The sequence below is a fragment of the Delphinus delphis genome, chromosome 6 (genome assembly GCF_949987515.2).
Source record: "Delphinus delphis chromosome 6, mDelDel1.2, whole genome shotgun sequence".
Taxonomy (NCBI): domain Eukaryota; kingdom Metazoa; phylum Chordata; class Mammalia; order Artiodactyla; family Delphinidae; genus Delphinus; species Delphinus delphis.
This window is the reverse complement of record NC_082688.1, coordinates 22,431,054-22,456,923: the sequence shown is the minus strand read 5'-3', so window position 1 is coordinate 22,456,923 and position 25,870 is coordinate 22,431,054. Positions and strand designations below refer to the sequence as shown.

Here is a 25,870-nt window from a genome sequence, read left to right as displayed (position 1 = left end):
TAGAAGTTACTGTTACAAATTACATGACTATCGCAGCCACACACGCGCCTGATTTTAGAGAAGACAGGAAAAGACGTCTCAGACAAACGGCAGAGTATAGGAGGCACGCTGCCGAAAAGGTCTTTTGAAAAAGGAGAAATCTGGACCACAGTAAACAGTGCAGGCGGCAACATCCCACCAAGTTTTGCTGTATTTCCAAAAGCTAAAGAAACACTATAGTAGTAGAGAGACACATTTATATTCAATGCAGAACAAAGAAAAGGGCAGATACCCCACAAATGTGGTCCTAAGAATGTCCTGTTTCCCATATATAGGGAAAATGTGACAAGGTACCATGTTCTTTGAGGCGGTGGATTATGAAATTTCTTCTGCCAACTAATGAGAATAATCTCTTCCAGATGTTGTTTGGCCCACAGTGTGCTATTCAAAAATATGAAATTTTTGTTTATTTTCAGAGTTCAAGAACCAAATAAGAAACTTTGTTTCCTTCACTAACTTCTAATTAAGTCGGAGATAACAGCTTTTAAAAAAAAGAAAATCAGTGTACATCCTAAATCTAGACTTATAGATCCTGCCCAAAGTTTTAAGGGGGAAAAAAAAAAAAATCAAACCTGTTGAATACAACCCTAGTATCTAATTCACCATGGGGGAAAAATGAAATTTCATTTCCTTTCCTGCTACAATAGATATCACTTTTCTTTAGTGAAGTCCTTCTTGGCAATACCTCTTTAAAACAGTAGGTAAGGGCTTCCCTGGTGGCGCAGTGGTTGAGAGTCCGGCTGCTGATGCAGGGGACACGGGTTCGTGCCCCGGCCCGGGAAGATCCCACATGCCGCGGAGCGGCTGGGCCCGTGAGCCATGGCCGCTGAGCCTGCGCGTCCCGAGCCTGTGCCCCGCAACGGGAGAGGACACAACAGTGAGAGGCCCGCGTACCGCAAAAAAAAAAACAACAAAAAAAAACCTAAATTCCTAAGAATGGCTTCACCTGCTCCTATCTTTGAAAAGAACATACAAAACCAAAAAAAACAAAACAAAACAGTAGGTAATAGAGGGAAATCTAAAGAAAACTAGTATTGTGTTGGAGAATGAGTTATTCCCAGCTGGGTTGAAGATATGTGAAGACTGTAGTTTTCCTGAGAATTCACATACATGCTTTTGCCCACTTGAGAGGTCAACAAGGAAAGGATGGCCTCATTCATTAATGTAACAATTCTGTGAGCAACATTTCAAACATATCACCCTGTGGAAGAAATCAGGAATGTGAAGCAAAGGGAATCAAATGACTCCTCTCTGTTCACAATAACTCAGTAACCATGATAACAAATAAACCAAAAAAGGGCTCCTCCCTAACTCTCAAGTGAATGGTATTCCAACTCCTGTTTTCCTTTTATGAAAGGGTTTTCAATGTAACAGTGGATATCTGGCATCTTTTTCAATTGTTGTTGAAGCTGTTTATCACAAAAGCAGAATATAGACAGGAAAAGAAGCCTTTTTTAAACTGTGAGGCGATAATGAAGCCACAAAGTAGCCACAAGTCGCTCTGCCTGAGATGTGACCTAAAAACCAAGTGGAGACCTAAAAACAGCTGTGAGGTGCCACTTTAAAGACTTCTAACCATCCAACCATCAGCCTGAAAGATGCTATCCTGAATGTCCAGAAGATCACAGGGGGAAATCCAAACGTGTGGAGAATGAAGACTGTCATGCAGAATATTTCTCCCTAGTGTGAAAGGGATTATATGGCCACTCCAAAGAGAAGATAAGGCATGATAACATGAAAAATGAAATTCTGGTTATAAAAGGGATCAGAAAAAAAAAACAAGGTTTTGCTAAACTGATATTACCTAAAAAATCTGGAAGATGAAGAAACAACCAAACAGACTCAGCTGCAGCAGTTTCTACCTGACCAAGAACTGGGGCTTGAAACGGGGGCTTGAAAAGGAGGAGTGTGCTGGAGGGTCGGACTCAGTGTGATTGCTATTTTAAGCCAAGTCATGGAAATAAAATAAGCAGGCAACATATCTATAAATGCTCTGTGTTCCAAGATGTCTCCAATTTACACTACTGTAGTTCTGGGCTCCAAGAAACTGAATGTAGTGTTAAACTCGCTGCAGAGAAGTGGTTCCAGAGGGAAAAGGAAAAGGTCACCTCGAACTACACCAGTTTCTTTGGGCGGTGGCTGTGGAGGTGACCAGGATGACAAGCAAGGACTCTCCTCCTGTTGGGACCTGATGGTTTCGTTTTGGAGCCTGATCTCAGGTCCATGTTACATGAACTCCTCTCAGTTGGAGCTCAGAGCATCACACGGATTTCTTTTGGCTCCAATCCCACATTGCAGCTGTTTGTACTTATTTGAGGTATGGTGTATTTTGAAACAAAATGAGCCAGACTTCCCCTACTGCCTATGTCAGTGCCTGGTAATGGGAAACACTAACTCTTTCACAGCCAGGCAATAACTGTAGTGCATCCATCAAATGGAGGAGACATAAAGAAATACTGACCAAGAGCTGGGAAAGTTTCTCCAAACAAGAAGCTCGTTTCAAAGCAGAGGCAGATATTCCATCATTTACTTATTTTCTGGATCCCATTTATCTCCAAACAAGTTTCAGCCAGGTTACAAGAGGTTATAAAAGAACAAGAGTCATGACTATGAACAATTATAAGCCAACAAATTGGATGATCTAGAAGAAATGGATAAATTCCTAGAAACATACAATCCGCCAGGACAGAATCATAAAGAAATAGAAAAACTGAACAGACCAATAATAAGGAGACTGAAAAAGCAAAACCTCCCGAAAGGGAAAGACTAGGACCAGAAGGTTTCACTGGTGAATTCTATCAAACACTTAAAGAAGAATTAATACCAATCTTTCTCAAACTCTCCCAAAAAAGCTGAAGAGGAGGGAACACTCCCAAACTCATTTTACAAGACCAGCATACCCTGATACCAAAGCCAGATAAGGATACTACAAGAAAAGAAAACTACAGGCCAATATCCCTGACGAATACAGATGCGAAAATTCTCAACAAAATTCTAGCAAACCAAATTCAACACCATGTTAAAAGGATGAGACACCATGATCAAGTGGGATTTATCTCTAGGATATAAGAATGGGTCAACATAATAAAAATCCATTAATGTAATACACCACATTAACAGAATAAAGGATAAAGGTCATATGATCCTCTTAATAGATGCAGAAAAAGTATTTGACAAATTCAACATACGTTCATGATAAAAACTCAAAACAAACTGGGTATAGCAGGAATGTACCTCAACATAATAGAGGCTATTATGACACACTGACAGCTAATATCATAGTCAACGGTAAAAGGGTGAAATTTTTCCCACCAAGATCAGGAACAAGGCAAGGATATCCACTCTTACCACTCCTATTCAATATAGACCTGGAAGTCCTAACCAGAGCAATTAGACAATAAAAATAAAAGGTATCCAAATCAAAAGGAAGCAGTAAAGTTGTTTGCAGATGATGCGATCTTAACTATATAAAATCCTACAGATTCCATCAAAAAACTGTTAGGTGTAATAAACTAATTCAGTAAAGTTGCAAGATATAAAAATAAACATACAGAAATCCGTTGTGTTTTTATACTCTAATAATGAATACCTGAAAAATAAAGAAAGACAACCCCACTTATAATAGCATCTAAAACAATAAAATTCTTAGGAATAAATTTAACAAAGGAAGTGAAAGATCTGTACGCTGAAAATTACAAGAGACTGATGAGAAAAACTGAAGACACAAATAAATCGAAAGATATCTTGTGCTCATGGATCAGAAGAATATTGCTACCATATCCATACTACCCAAAGCTATCTATAGAGTCAGTGCAATCCAAATCAAAATTCCAATGGCATTTTTCACAGAAATAGAACAAACAATCCTAAATTGATATGGAACCATAAAAGATCCCACATAGCCAAAGCAATCCTGAGAAAGAAGAATAAAGCTGGAAGCATCACAATTCCCGATTTCAAGCTTCATTACAAAGCTATACTAATCAAAACAGTATGGGGAACAAGATCAAGATGGCCGAGTAAAAGGACGTAGAGCTCATCATCTCCCACAAACACATCAAAAATACATCTACATGTGGAAAAATTCTCACTGAAACCTGGAAACTGGCAGAAGGACTCCTATACATCCAAGGCTGTAAGAAAGATACAAAAGTAGTCAAGTAGGAAGGGAAGAAAAGCAGTCAGCTTGGGACCTGTGCCCCTGGGAAGGGACCCAGAGAAAAAGGGAGATTACACAAGTGGACACCTGCCCCGGGGAGTCAGCAGGTCAAGCCAGAGACTGGGCATCCTAGTCCTGGGGTCCGACACAGTGGAGACAAGCCCCCTTGGCTATTTGGAAGACCACTGAGTCAGACAGAAAGGCTGGAGAAGACTGGACTCCACTCATAAGGAGCATGCGTGAGCAATGTGCTTACCTAGGTAGTGCCCCAGGAGCTGCCCAGATCTCTGATGGCGTCCCCCTACCACAGCTAACTCTCCAACACTCCTTGAGAATCCATGCGGGTACCCACCAGCCCTGTGGAGTAGTTCCACAACAGGGCAGGGGTGGTAAAGGAAGGGGAGAATGATCGGCTATGAGAGACAAAGGGGGCTCACACCTGAGGCTGTGTCTGAGCAGAGCCACAGGCACCTACGGAGGCAACACATTAGACCTCTGTCTACGCACAGGCCTCACTTGCTTCAACACTTCCCTCTTCTGGGGCAAAGTCCCAGTGAAGGGAGAAGGGAAAACACACACTTAAAGGGAACAGAGCCAACATGAGCTCCACCCTCAGGGCTTCTGCCCCAGAAGCTTGGGATCAGACCCCCCCACCCCTGACAGGGCAGTGACAGCCACTGAGCAGCAGAAAGGAAGTCCCACCTCACACCTGGCTCCAGCTCTTGCCCCTCCATCTCTAGCACCCCCGCCCCCACCAAGGTGAAAGCTGCCAGCACACCCTAAGGAAAGATGGGAATGGCATCCATGTCAAACCCAGCACTCCCACCAAAGGCACTGGCTAAAAGCAGTCTGTATAGGGATGCTCCCACATAAGAACACCCCTTCAAGACCACAATAGGGAACTGTTTTATCTAAGTTCATAGAGGCAGAGAAAGTTTAGCAAAATGAAAAGGCAGAGGAACTACTCAATTGAAAGAGGAAAAGAAAACCCCTGAAAAAATAATGAAATAGAAATAAACAATTTACCAGATAAATAATTCAAAACACTGCTAACAAAAACGTTAACTGAATTAGGAAAAAGATTGACTTAAACACTGAACAAGGAACTAGAATATATAAAAAAGACCCAATCAGAAATTAATGATTCAATAACTGAAATAAAAAACACACTAGAAGGAATGAATAGCAGACTAAGTGATACAGAAGAATGCATAAGTGATCTGGAATAATGGGAACCACCCAATCAGAAAGTCAGAAAGGAAAACAAATTTTTAAAAATGAAAGCAATTTAAGAGATCTCTGGGATAACATTAAGTGTTCCAACATTCACATTATAGGGGTTCCAGAAAAAGAAGAGAGAGAAGGGGATCAAAAAATGTATTTGAGGCAATTATGGCTGAAAACTTCCCAAACCTGAAGAAGGAAAATGATATCCAGGTATGGGAAGCACAGAGGGTCCAAAACAAGATGAACTGAAACAGACCCACACCAGGACATATCATAATTAAAATGGCAAAAGTTAAAGAGAGAATTCTAAAGGCAGCAAGAGAAAAAAAAAAAAAAAGAGTCAGATACAAGGGAATCCCCATAAGGCTATCAGCTGATTTCTCTGCAGAAAATTTGCAGGCCAGATGGAAGTGGCATAACATATTCAAAGCGCTGAAAGGGAAAAACTTGAAACCTGGAACACTGTACCCAACAAGATTATCATTTAAAATAGAAGGAGGAATAAAGAACTTCTCAGAGAAGCAAAAACTAGAAGAGTTCATTAATACTAAACCTCCCCTAAAAGAAATGTTGATGTGTCTTCTCTAAATGGAAAAGAAAGAATCTACAGGAAAGGGAAAACCCCACTAGAAGAGGCAAATATATGATAAGGATTAAGGATCAACCACATAAATAAGCCAGTACATGGATTAAAAGACAAAAATATTGTAAAAGCAACTATAACCGCAATAAGCAGTAAAAGGACAAACACGAAGATGTAAAATAGGACATCAAAAACACAAAATTGGGGTGAGCGGAGTAAAAAAAAAAGTACATCTCTTAGAATGTGCTTGAACTTAAACGACTGCCAGTTTGAAGCAAGTAGATACAGTTACAGGTCAACATATATGAACGTCATGGTAACCACATATCAAAAATCTACAACAGATATATAAAAACAAAAAAGGAAGGAACACAAACATACTAATAAAGCAAACCATCAAACTATAAGAGAAAATAAAAACAAAAAGAATTTAAAATGAACAGAGAAGAACTACAAAAACAACTGGAAAAGAAGTACTAAAATGGCAGTAAGTACATACCTATCAATAATTACTTTAAATGTCAATGACTAATAAATACACCAATCAAAAGACATAGGGCAACTAACTGAATAAAAAAACAAGAGCCGGCTTCCCTGGTGGCACAGTGGTTAAGAATCTGCCTGTCAATGCGGGAGACACGGGTTCAAGCCCTGGTCCAGGAAGATCCCATATGCCGCAGAGAAACTAAGCCCATGTGCCACAACTACTAAGCCTGTGCTCTAGAGCCTGCAAGCCACAGCTACTGAGCCTGAGTGCCACAACTACTGAAGCCCACACGCCTAGAGCCCGTGCTCCGCAACAAGAGAAGCCACCGCAATGAGAAGCCCACACACTGCAACGAAGAGTAGCCCCCACTCGCCACAACTAGAGAAAAGCCCACATGCAGCAATGGGGACTCAACACAGCCAAAAATTAATCAATAAATTTATTAAAAAAAAAACCAAGACCCTTCTACATGCTGCCTACAAGAGACTCACTTCTGGGCTAAAGACATATATGGACTGAAAGTGCAGTAATGGAAAAAAAAAGTTGCATGCAAACATAAATGACAAGAAAGCAAGGACAACAAAACTCATATCAGATAAAACAGACTTTAAAACAAAGGCTATAACAAAAGACAAAGAAGGCGATTATATAAGAGATCAGTACAGGAACAGTATGTTACACTCATTAACAATATATGCACCCAATGCAAAAGCACCTACACATATAAAGCAAATACTAACAAACATAAAGGGATAAATTGACAACAGTACAATAATAGTAGGTGAGAACACCCCACTCACATCAATGGAGAGATCATCCAGACAGAAAATTAATAAGGCAACAGTGGTCTTAAAAGAGACAACAAGTCCAGTTGGACTTAATAGATATCTGCAGGACATTACATCCAAAAACAACAGAATACACATTCTTTTCAAGTGCACATTAATCATTCTCCAGGATAGATCACATGCTAGGCCACAAAACAAGTCTCAACAAATTAAGAGAATAGAAATATCAGTCATTTTTTCCAACCACAACAGAATGAAACCAGAAAGCAACTACAGAAGGAAAAATGGAGAAAGAACAAACACGTGGAGACTAAACAAAGTGCTACTAAAACACCAATGGGTTGGGCTTCCCTGGTGACGCAGTGGTTGAGAATCTGCCTGCCAATGCAGGGGACACGGGTTCGAGCCCTGGTCTGGGAAGACCCCACAGGCCACAGAGCAACTAGGCCCATGAGCCACAACTACTGAGCCTGCACGTCTGGAGCTTGTGCTACGCAACAAGAGAGCCCGCGACAGTGGGAGGCCCGTGCACTGCGATGAAGAGTGGCCCCCACTCGCTGCAACTAGAAAAAGCCCACACACAGAAACGAACACCCAACACAGAAAAAAAATAAATAATTAAAAAAAACAAAAACAATGGGTCAATGTAGAAATCAAAGAGGAAATCAGAAAATACCTCAAGACAAATGAAAATGGAAACACAACACTCCAAAATCTATAGGATGCAGCAAAAGCAGCCCTAAGAGGAAAGTTTACAGTGATAGAGACCTTTCTCAAGAAACAAGAAAAATCTCAAATAAACAACCTAACCTACCACGTAAAGGAATTAGAAAAACGACAAATAAAGCCCAAATTCAGCAGAAGGAAGAAAATAATAAAGATCAGAGAGGAAATAAATAAAATAGATATCAAAAAACAATACAAAAGATCAAAAAAACCAAGAGCTGTTTTTTTGAAAGGAAAAACAAAATCAACAAACCTCTAGCCAGGCTCACCAAGAAGAAAAGAGCGAGGACCCAAATAAGCAAAATAAGAAACAAAAGAGAAAAAATAAGAACCAATACCACAGAGGTACAACAATCATAAGAGAACACTACAACAGTGATATGCCAACCAATTGGGCAACCTAGAAGAAATGGGCAAATTCCTAGAAACATACTCAATACAACCTGCCAAGACTGAATCAAGAAGGAATGAACAACCTAAACAGACCTATCACTAAAAGTGGAATTGAACTTGTAATAAAAAGGAAAAAAAAAACCTCCCAGCAAACAAAATCCAGGACCAGATGGCTTCACAGGGGAATTTTATCAAACATATAAAGAAGGACTAATACTTATCCTTCTCAAATGATTCCAAGAAACTGAAGAGAATGGAACACTCTCAAATTATTCTACCGGGCCATACCATTACCTTTATATCAAAATCAGGCAAAGGCACTACAAAAAAAGGAAAATTACAGGCCAATATCTTTCATGAATATAGATGCAAAAATCTTCAACAAAATATTAGCAAACCAAATCCAACAATACATAAAAAGGATCATACACCATGATCAAGTTGAATTTATTAAAGGGACACAGGATGGTTCAACATTTGTAAATCAGTCAGTGTGATACACCACACTAACAAAAGTAATGATAAAAATCATACGATCATTTCAATAGATGCCAAAAAAGCATCTGACAAAATACAGCATCCATTCATGGCACAAACTCTCATCAAAGTGGGTACAGAGGAAACATATCTCAACATAATGAAGGCCATTTATGATAAGCCCACAGCTAACATCATATTCAACAGTGAAAAGTTGAAAGCATTTCCTCTAAATTCAGGAACAAGACAAGATGCCCACTCTTATCACTTCTATTTAACATAGTATTGTAAGTCCTAGCCACAGCAGTCAGACAAGAAAAAGAAATAAAAGGCATCCAAACTGGAAGGGAAGAAGTGAAACTGTAACTATTTGTAGATGACATGATAACTTATATAGAAAATCCTAAAGTCTCCACTGAAAAATTATTAGAACTAATAAATGAATTCAGGGCTTCCCTCGTGGCGCAATGGTTGAGAGTCCGCCTGCCGTTGCAGGGGACGCAGGTTCGTGCCCCGGTCCGGAAGGATCCCACATGCCGCGGAGCGGCTGGGCCCGTGAGCCATGGCCGCTGAGCCTGTGCATCTGGAGCCTGTGCTCCACAACGGGAGAGGCCACAACAGTAAGAGGCCCGTGTACCACAAAAAAAAAATTAATTTAAAAAAATAAAGGAATTCAGCAAAGTTGCAGGATACAAGATTAATGTGCACAAATCTGTTGCTTTTCTATACACTAATAATTAACTCTCAGAAAGAGAAAGTTAAAAAACAATCTTGTTCAAAATCACATCAAAAGAATAAAATATCTAGGAATAAACTTAACCTAGAAGGTGAAAGACCTATACTCTGAAAACTATAAAATACTGACAAAGGAAACTGAAGATGACACAAAGAAATGGAAAGCTCTTGGATTGGAAGAATTAAAATTGTTAAATGGCTATGCTACCCAAAGCAATCTACAGATTTAATGCAATCCCTATCAAAATGCCCAGGACATTTTTCACAGAACTAGAATAATCCTAAAATTCATACAGAACCACAAAAGACCCCAAATTGCCAAAGCAATCTTGAGAAAAAAGAAAAAAGAACAATGCTGGAGGTATCAGGCTCCCAGACTTCAGATTATACTACAAAGCTACAGTAATCAAAACAGCATGGTACTGGCACAAAAACAGACACATAGATCAATGGAACTGAAGAAAGAGCCCACAAATGAACCCATGTACCTATGGTCAATTAATCTAAGACATAGGAGGCAAGAGTACACAATGAAGAAAAGACAGTCTCTTCAATAAGTGGTGCTAGGAAAACTGAACAGCTACATGTAAAACAATGAAATTAGAATATTTCCTCACACCATATATAAAAATAAACTCAAAATGGATTAAAGACCTAAATGTAAGCCCTGAAACCATAAAATGCCTAGAGGAGAACATAGAACACTGTTTGACATAAATCGTAGCAATAATTTTTGGATCCATTTCCTAAGGCAAAAGAAATAAAAGCAAGAATAAACAAATGGGACCTAATTAAACTTTTCTTTTTTTAATTTATTTTTTATTGAAGTATAGGTGAATTACAATGTGTTAATTACTGCTGTACAGCAAAGTGACTCAGTTATACATATATATACATTTTTTTCATATTCTTTTCCATTATGGTTTATCACAGGATATTGAATATAGTTCCCTGTGTTATACAGTAGTACCTTGTTGTTTACCCATTCTACATATACCAGTTTGCATCTGCTAATCCCAAACTCCCAATCCAACCCTCTCCCAACTGCCCCCACTCCTTGGCAACCACCAATCTATTCTCTATGGGACCTAATTAAACTTAAATGCTTTTGTACAGCAAAGGAAATCACTGACAAAAAAAAAAGACAACCTACAGAATAGGAGAAAATATTTGTAAATGAAACTACCAATAAGGGGTTAATGTCCAAAATACATAAATATAAACAGTTCATACAGCTCAATATCAAAAAACAAACAACCCAATCAAAAAATGGGCAAAAGACCTGAAGAAACATTTTTCCAAAGAAGACATACAGATGGTGAATAGGCACATGAAAAGATGCTCAACATCATTAATTATTAGAGAAATACAAATCAAAATGAGATATCATCTCACACTTGTCAGAATGGCTATCATCAAAATACAAATAACATGTTGGTGAGGATGCGGAGAAAAGGGAACTCTTGTACAACTGCTGGTGGGAATGTAAACTGGTGCAGCCACTGTAGAAAACAGTATGGAGGTTCCTCAGAAAGCTAACAATAGAACTACCGTATGATCTAGCAATTCCACTCCTGGGTATATTTGTAGCAAAAATGAAAACACTAATTTGAAAAAATACATGCACCCCACTGTCCATAGCAGCACTATTTACAATAGCTAAGATGTGGAAGCAAACCAAGTATCCATCAACAGATGAATGGATAAAGAAAAATATTTGCAAATGATATGACATTGTATGTACAAACAAGCAAAGACCCAAAACTATAAAACTACTAGAAAAAAACATACGGAAGAAGTTCCTAGACATTGGTCTTGGCAATGATAGTTTAGATATAGCACCAAAAGCACAAACAATAAAAGCAAAAACAAGTGGGACTACATCAAACTAAAAACTTTTGCACATCGAATGAAACCATCAACAAAATGAAAAGGCAATCCATGGAATGGGAGAAAAAGTTGCAAACCATCTATCTGGGTCAGGGGTTAATATTCAAAATATATAAGGAACCCATACAACAATAGCAAAACAACAAACAATTCAATTAACAATGGGCAAAGGCCTTGAATAGACATTTTCCACAGAAGGCATGCAAATGGCCAACACATATATGAAAAATGTTCACCACTAATCATCAGAAAAATGCAAATCAAAACCACTATGATATATCAACTCACACCCCTTAGAAAAGCTATTATCAAAAAGAGACAAGTGTTGGCAACACTGTGGAGAAAAAAAGAACCCTTGTACACTGTTGGTGGGAATGTAAATTGGTTCAGCCACTACAGAAAACAGTATGAAGTTTCCTCAAAAAATTAAAAATAGAACTACCATATGATCTACCAATCCTACTTCTGGGTATATATCCAAAGGAAATAAAATCACTATCTCAAAGAGATAACCGTACCCCCATGTTCCCTGTAGCATTATTTACAATAAGACATGGAAACAACCTAAGTGTGTATCATTGGATAAATGGATAAAGAAAATATGGTGTATATGTATAACATATATACAATGGAATATTATTCAACAATAAAAGAGAAAGAAATCCTGCCATTTGCCACAACATAGATGAACCTAGAATGCATTATGCAAAGTGAAATAAGTCAGAAAGAAAAAGCCGAAATACTATAAGATCTCACTCATGTATGAAATCTAAAAAAGCGAACTCACCCAGACTAGGCAAATCCATAGATACAGATTAGCAGTCGTCAGGGGCTGGTGGGAGGGGAAAATGGGAGTTGACTGCTATTGGGCACGCAGTTTCTTTTGTGATAATGAAAATGGTCTAAAATTAGATGATGATGATGGCTGCACATCTCTGTAAATATACTAAAAACCACTGAAACATACTTTTTTTTTTTTTTTTTTTTTTTTTGTGGACCGGGGCACGAACCCATGTCCCCTGCATCGGCAGGCGGACTCTCAACCACTGCAGCACCAGGGAAGCCCCAGAAACATACATTTTTAAGGGGTAAATTTTACGGTATATGATTTATATCTCAATAAAGCTGTTATTTTAAAAACTAAAAGAAATGGGAATAAAATGGAAATTCCACTAAAAAAAATTTTTAATTAAAAAAAAGCGAATTCATAGAAATAGTAGAATAGTGGTTATCAGTGGCTAGGGAGTGGGGGAAATGGGGAGATATTGGTCAAAGGGTACAAACTTCTAGCTATAAGATGAATAAGTTCTGGGGATCTAATGTACAGATGATAATTAATATACTATATTATATACTTGAAAGTCGTTGAAAGTAGATCTTAAATGTTATCACCACCCCCTAAAAAAGTTGATTTTTTGAGATGATGGATGTGTTAACTAACCTTATTGTAGTAATCATTTTGCAATCTATATGTGTATCTGATCATCATGTTGTACACCTTACACTTACACAATATGTCAATAATATCTCAATAAAACTGGGGAAAAAAGAATGAGTCATGGACTGAAGTGGGCAATGGAAATAGATTATTTCAAAATTTTGTGCAAAATTTTTCTCTGAGCTCTCTGTTAACCAAACAAAAGAAAAAAGAAGAGTTGCACATTAAGCATCAGGAGAGAGGGACAATTCTCTTCTACTAAATACTAGTAACAGTTCTCATACAGAACAAAATACACAGAAATATTAACATGATGATTTCTTCTATCAATTCTCAATGAAATCCGAAGACAAAAATACCTGGGCATTTCACCCATGAACTTAAACACAAAACATACACAAAAACAAATACTTCTCCTCACCCCTAACAAGATCTCTTGATATAGTAGAACCCAGTCTCCTATATTTTTAAAGTCTCCTTAATTAATTCTGAAGCAACCTCTGATCACATGCCATTGTCTTAAATCAGAGTTCTATAAAGACATTTACATAGGAACCAAAGTATTGTATTCTTCACGTAAAGCTACTGACTAATGTAATATGACACAAAGTGAGAGCAGAGGTTCCCAAAGCAGGCTTTGCCACAGAATATAAAAACACTGATTCCTGGGCCCTACCTGAGGCCTACTGAATCAGACTCTGTACAGGTGGGAACCAAGAATCGGTACTTTAACAACTGTTCAAAGTGAACCTAGGCTGAAAGTCAGATGTGTTAACTCCTGCATAAGACCAGTAATTCTCAAACTGTAGCATGCAGCATCCAGACTTCACTGGAGGACTTGTTCCAACATCAATGGTTGGGCTCCATCCCCTGAGTTTCTGATGCAGTAGGTCTGGGATGAGCCTGAGAATTTGCACTTACTAACGGGTTCTCAAGTGATGCTGGTGCTGCAGGTCCCGGGAACTCACTTTGAGAACCACTCACTGGACTGTCCATTTAATATCCCGGTTGCCTCAAATGGTCTTTTTTTTTTTTTTTGCGGTACGTGGGCCTCTCACTGTTGTGGCCTCTCCCGTTGCGGAGCACAGGCTCCGGACGCGCAGGCTCAGCGGCCATGGCTCACGGGCCCAGCCGCTCCGCGGCATGTCGGATCTTCCCGGACCGGGGCATGAACCCGTGTCCCCTGCATCGGCAGGCGGACTCTCAACCACTGCGCCACCAGGGAAGCCCCCTCATGTGCTTTTGATACCAGGCATTTGGAATTTTCTTTAACAAACAAAATAAATTAGATTATAATCCAAATTGAGGGTCATTTCACCTATTCAGTGATGAGGATAGCCAGGAATTTTCTCAGGAAGGAGCTTTTGGATTATTCAATAAAGACTTTAACTGAAACACCACAGAAAAATGCAGGGCAGGTAGAACCATTCATAAACCTCGGACACTTTTTTAAAAACACACTTAGCGAAGCTGCTAAGAACAAGTTGTTTTTGAGCAGGACTTGATCCCAGTGTGTGTCCATAAGAATAAAAGAGCTGCGATGTACCCACCACATCATATGAAGTGGCCTGTGGAGTGGAGCTATTTAATGTCTCCATCTGAATGGTGAAGGGTGTCTGCCAAAAGCAACACCTTTAGTTCTGACGAAGTCCACAGCAAGCTCTCCTTTAAAAAAGGACTGGACAGAAAAAAAAAATAGGACTGGACAACACATCTGAGGTTTCTTAAATTCACTTCCTGTTCATGAGCACAAGATCATATTACAGCTCTACTGGAAAGGCAATATCTAACTCATACAGAGGTTTTTTTTAAGCTCTTAAATTATAAATTTGAAAGAAGGCAGAGGGATGAGGACACAGATAGGTTTTATATCATTTGGAAATGGAATTTGATCTGTCAAAAGGTAATTCCTATACACCACGTGACTCAGTGCGGCTGTGTCAATCCTCTTAAGAAACATTAACGTCCAAAACCTTTGAGATCAGCCAGTTCAACCAGAGGCATTTCCTTACAATCAAAAGCTATGATTAAATAACTCATACTGTAAATGGTCATAAACTGACTTCTGAATAAAGATGACATTAGCCCAAATTCCCTGACTGTCCCCACCCAATTTCCAGTTAAAATACACATAAAGACAAAAAGGCAAAAACTCAAAATTGGCTCTGAAACCAAGAAGAGCAGCCAGCCATTTATAAGAACCTGGGAATAATATACACTAAGTGCAGTGTAGTATCTATTCAGTGCGGTGAAGATGGAGCTGAATTAAAAACAATCAGTGTCCAATGAATGATTTGCTTGCTGAAAACGAACAGGGAGAAGTAAGTTAGAAGGGTCAGACCTCCCCCACTCTATCTTATTTTCCAGAAAAAGGGGTGGGGACCAAAGAGAACAGCATGGACCAGCTCCATACCACGCAGCTCTGCTTTCGACCAGACAGCGATCCACTATTATCCCTTTCTCCCATCACTTTCAGAAGTTCTGTGCTGAGAAGTTTTTTCATAAGTCAGTAAGTACAATAAATAATCCATTGGCTGGTTCGTGGCCTCCTGAATACGGGAGAACAGAAATCCAGCTCTAAAAGATCTGGGTAGAGGAAGAATTCTAACACGACAATTTTCCTTGTCAACAGCCAAGCCTCTCAGCATTGATTCGTAACTCAGGAAAGAATGGGCCCCACTTTGACTGGGGAGACTTCTTGGCGAAATGGGACCAGGGTTTTCTCCTGTTTTAGCAGTCAAGGTGCAGAGCCTAGGGGTGGTCAGGGGGGTGGTCCTTGTCACTGTACAAGGGCATGTGACTAAGTGGGAGAGGCAGGGCTGGAATCCAGCAAGCGCTGGACCACTTGCCCAGTTGTGTGCCTCATTGTGCAGCTGTGTCTGCCCAGAAGAATACGCTCTCTGAGACAAGTTAGGAGCTACACAGCTAGCAAATGAGGGATGGTTTTAACCCCAAAGTCAAGGCCTGCACTGTCCAATATGATAGTCACTTGCCATATGTGGACAGTGCAAAAATAGAACATTTCCATCTCTAAAAGTTTCTATTGGGCAGTGCTGGCATACTGTCCACAAAAACTGTGAAGTGGAAAAAAGTTTTGTCACTTTTCAATGAAAATGGAAGAAGCATCATTCTACAAAATGGGGTCTCCAGAGAGTTCTGTCATTTTGGAGTCAGCATGAACTCTAACTAAATGCATCTAGAACAATGTAAACATTAAGACAAGTAGTTATAATAAGCTCATAATTAACCCTTCTTGTTCATCATGTTTTCTAACTTTTAATATGTTAAAATCAAACACATGGAAGTGCTAAGCTGTCCCATGTTCCTTTAAAAGGAATAGAGTTCTAATTACATATTCATCTATTATGTTTTGCACAGAAAATTCCCTTGAGAAATAAATTTTCAAACTTATTTCTAAGCCACATCACTCTGCACACTAAACAGTAAATCAGGGTAATATGTATATGTATTGTAGTTAACGTAAGGTAAAACAAGCAGTTAATTTACCAGTCAATACTCATCGTGTGTCAAAGTTAACCACACAAAACCAGAAACAAGTAAGAACATATTTCAGAAAGAATTTATCTTTTAAAATCAGGAAAAGTGCCACATGATGTAAACTAACAATGGGTGGGGACAGAATCTAAAACAATGATACAAATGAACTTATTTAACAGACTCACAGACTTCAAAAACAAACCTACGGTTACCAAAGGGTAAAAGTATGGGGGAGGGATAAATTAGGAGTTTGGGATTAACATATACACACTACTATATATAAAATAGATAATCAACAAGGACACAAGGAACTCTACTCAATATTCTGTAATAAACTATATGGGAAAAGAATCTGAAAAAGAATGTATATGTCTATGCATAACTGAATCACTTTGCTGTACACCTGAAACTAACACAACATTGAAAATCAACTACACTCCACTATAAAATAAAAATTAAATAAATAAATAAATAAAAGGACATGTTATTTAAAAAAAATTTTTAGGTTGGCTGAAAAGCAAAAAAAGGCAACAAAATGTAAACTATATCATTATACATATATTGAACCATTATGTTGTACACCTGAAACTAATATATGTCAATTCTATCTCAATTTAAAAAATTAAACTGTAAAAAAAAAATGGGTGGGGTATAGTGAGGCTGATTGTAAGCAATATCCATTGTCTTCTGAGAGCCAGATAGGAGGCATTCTCATCACTAATCCAAGTTAGATAAACCAGAGGATCTAAAGCCACAAATAGAGATAGGATTTTTCTTGCCAAGGCTAAAAGAACAAAGAAATTAAAACTATCAGTAAAAGAGGAATACAAAGGACAGGCTCTAGAAATATGTGGTCCATCCAAACTCTAAAGTATTAGGGGTGTGCAACATCTCTTTAAAATAAAGAAGTGCTGGTTATAAGAAGGCTAATTTGCATACCCAGATCAGGAACTCTAGAAATCCAGGTCATTTAGAATGGAAATCCCTAAATCCTGTGGTTCTATAGGAAAGTATGTAAACCACAGACATCCGTTCTCAAACAGAGGACAGACTATGACTGCCTCAATCCCTGGATTTTAGTAGGCAACCCAGAACGCTCCAAGGTAGGAGAGAGCTTATAGGTGCACCCAAGTGCTTGTTAAGAAAAAGGCTGGCAAGAGTGAGACCAGCAGGGTGGCACACAAATCATCCCAGAGCATATCCTCTGGGGAAACCTAATGTAATTTGCTTAATGGAAGGTACCACAAATTGAAAAAGAAAGGCTATCTTTGGCACTTAAAGAGTTATAAACACGCAGGCATCTCTGAAAATGCCTTAAAAAGTTTTCCTACTTGAAAAGAAAACTTCCTTCTGTTTTGGGGGGTTGGAGTAAGGTGAACAATTATTTGGGGTTCAGTAACTAAAAAGTAGTGGCAACGATCATAGAATGGGCAGCGTCATCCAGGTACCCATGCAACTTGGTGGGGTTAGGAGCTTGCTTCCTTCCCAAGAGCACCACCCCACAGAGCTGGAGCATGAAAAATAAACCAGTCTTTATAGAAGTGAAGGCAAGACGCTGGAGCCACATATCATAGTGATCATCCCCCCAAACCTGACTGTACTTCAGGTTCTTGGGGCTCACAGAAACAAGAATGTAAGGGAAACCGGAATTAGGCTGGGCAGCAATAATCCAGAAGTAACTGAATTTACTTACATATACCTTTGAACACTGTTCCAAGGGACATGTAATATTCTTATACTGTTAGTAGTGTCAAAGACATATTAATGATCCAATAAAGGTTATCCCAGCTATTCAGACTTAGGGGAAAACACCCAGCTAATTTTTCCATAAAGACATAATTAAGGCTGTAGCATATACCCAACAGACAGCTACCAGAGTTTTTGGGACCATAAACATTTGTGAAATACTTGCCGGGAAAACCTGTATCTTCCAAAGATAATAACAGTCACCAATTCTGGCCAACACTGACTTTGTAAGACATTTCTCCCACCCATTCTTGTCCCCACTTGGCCATGAATAGTTTAGAACTAAAGTTGGCTTCATTCAATTATTCCCTCTCTGTATCTTCAGCTTTGTTCTCTCCTCAGTTCCCAGCCCTCAGAATGAAAACATGCTATGATTCCCATTTTAAAAAGAATACAGAAAGAAATACTCCTTGACCCCAACTACTACTCCTTCCTCCTCTTCCCCAGCTCCTTGCCCCTCCTCCACCCGCTCTCTCTTTTCAAGGCCAAGAATACTGAATGAACAGTCTGTGCTCACCACTGCTTTTGCATCCTTGTACGATGTACCATGGTTTCTGCCCTCACTGCTCAAAATTTTGAGAAAAGATCCTTTTCTTCTAAATAAGCACATTTCTCTGTCCTTGACTACTGGACTCTGTAGTGGCATTTTAAATTGTTAATCAGAGTCTTTTAAAACTTGCCCTACTCATGACAGCACGATCCTTTGATTCTTATCCAACTTTGTGCTGGTTCTCTCAGGCCTCTTTGCAGCATCTTCTTCCTCTAAGGATCCGGAAATGTTGGTGCACCCCCCGAGTCCTTTGCTTAGCCCTTTTCTATTTCTGCTTACTTTCGCTAGGCCATCTTATTCATACCAATGGATCCCAAAGATACTTGCAGGCTCTTGTTTCTTAAATATGCAGCCCCATTCCAGAACATTCTCCCACACTCCAATTGACCTGTCCAAAATTAAAAAACCCCCAATTCAAAACTATCCCAGAACCAACTTATTTTCCTACGCTGAGCATGTCACTAAATCCTGTTGACTACACTTTTCAATAAATTCAAATCCATTCTTTCTCCTCCAGCTCCCACTGTCACTTAGTTCAGGTCATCTCCCTGGGACAACTGCAAGGGTCTCTGTCTCTAATCTGAATTCACTTCTCTGTCTCTCTCCATTTTAACCTCCCATAATGATCTAACTGGAAACAAAACAAAAAATAAAAAACTGTGGAAATCCTTTCAACTGTTAACAACAATTGAAACAGAGAAGAGGCAAACTTCAGACTCCTTGGAACACCCCACAAGAGGTCTGGCCTCTACCTCATGCCTGAGCAAGTCTTCCATTACTTACCAACCAAACCACCTGGAGTTCCTGGAAAACACATTATTTCATGTCTTCTCATATTCTATTTTCATGATCGGAATGCCCTCTTCCACCGCCTATCCACAAAGTGAACTCTCCTTTATTCTTCAGTCTTTCATTATAAAGTCTCAGAAGTCTCCTTCCTAAGTCACCCCCTAACACACACATCAGCAGCAGCAGTGCGTTGCTCGTGCCTTCCTATATGCCATCCCCTCTGCACCTTGCACATGAGAGACAGCATTCATCACACTAAACTCTATTCACTTGTGAGACAATTACTGGACTCTGAGCTCCTTGAGGACAAAGTCAGCACCATAATTATCTTTTTATCCTAATGTTCAGTGTGTCTGGCATAGAGACAGTCCTCATAAAAGGCTTGTTGGACAAAAGGAGAAATGAAGGCAGACAAGGAACCACTAGAAATGAAAAGTGAACCAAAAACTTGGTTTACCCCAAAATACACAGTATTGAGACACAGCTCTGTTTCCTAACCAGGGAATCTCCATTCATTCATTCATTCATGCAACAAATACTGATTGAGCATCCACTGCATACAAAAAGCCATTTCACACAAGAAACAAAGTGTGGGTAATAAAGGTCTTCCCAGCTTTTTCAATTCAAGAGCCTTTCTGGTCCATCCCACACATTCTTTTTCCAATAGCAATCAGAACAACAGAAAACACACACAGATGGGTAGGAAGATGTCCCTGTGATGGTTAAGCCCTATAGTTAACCTTCTTTATCACATCCCTTAACTCGTTCTTTCTTCCTTAACACACTCACCTACTTTTTTCATCATGGATTTGGAGTTCACCACTGCCTGCATAAACATCTACATTCCCAATTCAGTATCATACCAATTCTATATCTTGCCAATTCCATTTTCAAAAGTTACAGCTTCAACATGAAGAAATTCCCAAATGATCTGGCTTTATCTAAATCATACCTCCAAACAGGAACACAGGCAAACCGGCTTGAATAAGAAATCCACGATGGTATAAAGTGAGAGACAGATCTTCACATTACATAAACAAACACATTTTCAATGAAAAACAAAGCCTTAACAGACCTAAGGGAAAACATAATAAACACTTTTATAATCCTAGAGTAGGGGAGGCTATTTTAGCATAATGCCAAAGCAAAAAGCCTAAACGACTGATAAAGGTGACTATCTAAACATTTAAAGCCTCTTCATATTTAAGAATAAAGAGATGCACACTGGAAAGATGTCTTACATTATATGAAAAGCTATTAATATCTCAAAAGTTTTAAAAAGAAGTAGTACATATATATTAAGTATATAATTTAAATGAATAAAAAAAAACTTACTCATGAGCATCCCAGTAGAAAAATGATTGTCAAGATGAACTGGAAATTTATGAGAAATACAAACATTCAATGCTAAGAAAAAGTTGTGCTTAACCTCTCCAATGATCAAAGAAATCTGAGTTTTAAAAATAAAATGTCATCTCCCCCGATACACTGATGATTTGTTTAAACTTGTAACACTCAGGGGTTAGTGAAGTATGGTACTTTCAAGTGCTGTGTTCAGGAGTTTCAATGTGGAGCAATGCTCCTCATACTTCAGGATGACTATGGCAATATCTATCAAAAACCAAACAAGCATACCCTTTGACCTAGCAACTTTGCTGCAAGCTATTTATCTTGAGGAAATAATCAGCCATCTATGCTAAGATATCTATATGAGGATATACTTTGCAAAAAAAATTGAAAGCAACCTTAAGGTCCCAAGGAAGAGGATTATTTAAGTAAATAAAAATGTAATCAGGGATTCCCTGGTGGCGCAGTGGTTGAGAGTCCGCCTGCCGATGCAGGGGACATGGGTTTATGCCCCGGTCTGGGAAGATCCCACATGCTACGGGGCGGCTAGGCCCGTGAGCCATGGCCACTGAGCCTGCGCGTCCAGAGCCTGTGCTCCGCAACGGGAGAAGCCACAACAGTGAGAGGCCCGCGTACGTACAGCAAAAAGAAAAAAAAAAAGTCATACTGTAGACTTCCTTTCCAGGAATACTGAGGACAAAATACCCTGAAAACCCTCCTACTACAAAAACACCTAAAACTGCTGGGTGTATGAACACATATGTAACATACACACACACACACGTGCGCGCGCACGTACGTGCACACATCCCTACCTACCTTTTTAAATGCTTAGCCAAGTTGGCTAAAAAAGTAATGAACCCCCTGAGAAGCCAAATTATGTCAAGGTAAAAGAACACATAACTTAGCAACCAGTTATATCCCAATCCCACGTGACCTCTGGTTGTGACTTTTACAAGCAGAAATCAAGTGGGAAGTCGAAGTCAGATCAAAAAGCTGGGACATCCCACCCTCAACAGGTGAACAAGGGGGAAAAGTACTGACCCATGTCACATAGGGAGAGGATAAAGAAACATGACTGTCTCAGATTTGGATCTAAGCAGGAAGGTGCCTCCTCTGAGAATTTCTATCCAGACATTTGCCCCTAATACACTGGGAGCCTAAATTCATACTACTGCTGTGGCCACCCAAAAACCTCAACTGGGATATTTAAACTGATGTGGACATGAGTTGATAGTGCCCTCAAGGCATCAGTAGAAGCAAATACAAGTTCTTTGTATTTCACTTTAAGTTCTCAAAGAATTACTAGAGGAAAACTTCTTAGAAACATGAGCTCACATCAAAAAAAAAAAAAAAAAATCACAGAACACATGAGGAAGCAGGTCAGCACATACCAGAGTCATCAAAAACAACAAATAGCAGAATCAGACGTACAAAGTTTACAGAAAATGGAATTATCAGATACAGACCGTAAAAGTAAAATGCTTAATATGTTTAACAATAAAAGAGAATACAGTAAAGGAATGGTACATTTTACAAGACACGAATTTGAAAAAGATTCAGAGTTTCTAGAAATGAAAACCATAACTCACTGTGTGAGATAACTACCTGATTAAGTGCAACCAATGAGAAAATCAGTAAATGAGACTTACTACAAAAAAAAAAAAAATTACACAGAATGGAGGACAGAGGCACAGAGATGAGAATTTGAAAGTGAGGTTCAGAGGCAGGAATGATATTGAAAAGGTCTCATAATCATCTAAGTGGGGATCCAGAACCACAGAACTGCCAGAACAGAAGTGTTACTCAAAGAAATAATGGACAAAAATGAACCAGAACTGGTGGTAGACATGAATCCTCAGATACAGGAAACAGCAAGATCAATAAAAAGAAATTCACACCAAAACAAACTTAATAGTGCATTTACTGACAAAAAATATTTGATACATTTCTAAGTTAAAAAAAAAAGCAAAACCACAAAAAACCCTACAAAGCAATATATACTCTAGTACTTTTATTTTATTTTAAGTATGCATTTACTATCCCAAGTAATGATTTTGAAACCATAATTAAAAATCTTCCAACAAACAAAAGTCCAGGACCAATTGGCTTCACACGTGGATTCTATCAAACATTTAGAGAAGAGCTAACAACCATCCTTCTCAAGCTCTTCCAAAAAATTGCAAAGGGAGAAACACTCTCAAATTCATTCTAAGAAGCCACCATCACCCTGATAGTAACCAGAAAAACATGTCACAAAAAAATTATAGACCAATATCACAGATGCAAAAATCCTGAACACAACACTAGCAAACAGAATCCAACAACACATTAAAAGGATCATACACCATGATCAAGTGGGATTTATCCAAGGGATGCAAGGATTCTTCAATATACACAAATCAATCAATACAATACACCACATTAACAAATTAAGGAATAAAAACCATATGATCATCTCAATAGAAGCAGAAAAAGCTTTTGACAAAATTCAACACCATTTATGATAAAAACTCTCCAGAAAATGGGCATAGAGGGAACCTACCTCAACGTAATAAAGGCCATATATGACAAACCCACAGCAAACATCATACTCAATGGTCAAACACTGAAAGCATTTCCACTAAGATTAGGAATAAGACAAGGGTGGCCACTCTGGCCACTATTATTCAACATAGTTTTGGAAGTCCTAGCCACAGCAATCAGAGAGGAAAAATAAAAGGAATACAAATTGGAAAAAAAGTAAAACTGTCATTGTTTGCAGATGACATGACACTATACATAGAAAATCCTAAAGATGCCAACAGAAAACTACTAGAACTAATCAATGAATCTGGTAAGGTTGCAGGATACAAAATTAATGCATAGAAATCTCTGGCATTCCTATACATCAACAATGAAAAATCAGAAAGAGAAATTAAGGAAACACTCCCATTTACCACAGTAACAAAAGGAATAAAATACCTAGGAAAAAACCTGCCTAAGGAGGTGAAAGACTTGTACTCAGAAAATGATAAAACACTGATGAAAGAAATCAAAGACGACATAAACAGATGGAGAAATATACCATGTTCTTGGATTGGAAGAATCAATATTGTGAAAATGACTATACTACCCAAAGCAATCTACAGATTCAATGCAATCCCTATCAAACTACCAATGGCATTCTTCACAGAATTAGAACAAAAAATTTTATAATTTGTATGGAAACACAAAAGACCGCAAACAGCCAAAGCAATCTTGAGAAAGAAAAATGGAGCTGGAGGAATCAGGCTCCCTGACTTCAAACTATACCACAAAGCTACAGTAATCAAGACAGTATGGTACTGGCACAAACACAGAAATATAGATCAATGGTACAGGAATAGAAGGCCCAGAGATAAACCCACACACATATGGGCACCTAATTTATGACAAAGGAGGCAAGAACACACAATGGAGAAAAGACAGCCTCTTCAATAAGTGGTGCTGGGAAAACTGGACAGCTACATGTAAAAGAATGAAATTAGAACACTACCTAACACCATACAGAAAAATAAACTCAAAATGGATTAAAGACTTAAATGTAAGACCAGACACTATAAAACTCTTAGAGGAAAACATAGGAAAAACACCCTTTGAGAAGATCTTTTTTGACCCACCTCCTAGGGTGACAAAAATAAAAAAAATTTTTAAATGGGACTTAATTAAACTTAAAAGCTTTTGCACAACAAAGGAAACCTTAAACAAGACGAAAAGACAACCCTCAGAATGGGAGAAAACATTTGCAAATGAAACAACAGACAAAGCATTAATCTCCAAAATATACAAACAGCTCATGGAGCTCAATATCAAAAAAACAAACAATCCACTTAAAAAATAGGCAGAAGATCTAAATAGACATTTCACCAAGGAAGACATACAGATGGCCAAAAGGCACATGAAAAGATGATCAACATCATTATTTATTAGAAAAATGCAAATCAAAACTACAATGAGGTATCACCTCATACCAGTCAGAATGACCATTATCAAAAAATCTAAAAATAATAAATGCTGGAAAGGGTGTGTTATAAAGGGAACCGTCATGCACTGTTGGTGGGAATGTAAATTGATACAACCACTATGGAAAACAGTATGGAGGTTGCTTAAAAAACTAAAAATAGAACTACCATATGACCCAGCAATCCCAGTACTGGGCATATACCCTGAGAAAACCATAATTCAAAAAGACACATTTACCACAATGTTCATTGCAGCCCTACTTACAATAGCCAGGACACGGAAGCAACCTAGTGTCCATCGACAGATGAATGGATAAAGAAGATGTGGCACATATATACAATGCAATATTACACAGCCATAAAAAGGAACAAAATTGACTTCTTTGTAGTGAGGTGGATGGACCTAGAGTCTGTCGTACAAAGTGAATTAAGTCAGAAAGAGAAAAACAAATACTGTATGCTAATGCGTACATATGGAATGTAAAAAAAACCCAAAAAACAAAATGATACTGATGAACCTAGTTGCAAGACAGGAATAAAGATGTAGACATACAGAATGCACTTGAGAACATGAGGTGGAAGGGGGAAGCTGGGGCAAAGTGAGACTAACACTGACATATATATACTACCAAATGTAAAATAGTTAGCTAGTGGGAAGCAGCAGCATAGCCCAGGGAGATCAGTTCCGTGCTTTGCGATGACCTAGAGGGGTGGGATAGGGAGGATGGGAGGGAAGTTCAAGAGGGAGGGGATATGGGGACATATGTATGCATATGGCTGATTCACTTTGCTGTACAACAGAAACTGATACAGTACTGTGAAGCACTTATACTCCAATAAAGACCTATTTAAAAAATATGCATTTATAGACATGTACATACTTGAAAATAATGGTTTAAAAATGGTTAATGTTTATTTTTAAGTGGAAAGACTTCTGTCAGCATTTGCTTTATGCTTTTTATCTTTTCCAGAGGTTCTGAACTGTACATGTATCATTTTTAAAATAAGAAAAGTT

At 38.6% G+C, this 25,870-nt stretch overlaps 1 protein-coding gene across 4 annotated transcripts in view; it reads right to left on the bottom strand.

Annotated features, from left to right (window-relative positions):
- Nucleotides 1-25,870, bottom strand: part of LPAR1 (lysophosphatidic acid receptor 1) — a 163,195-nt gene that overhangs the window by 102,913 nt on the left and 34,412 nt on the right. The gene's annotated exons all lie outside the window — the stretch shown is intronic.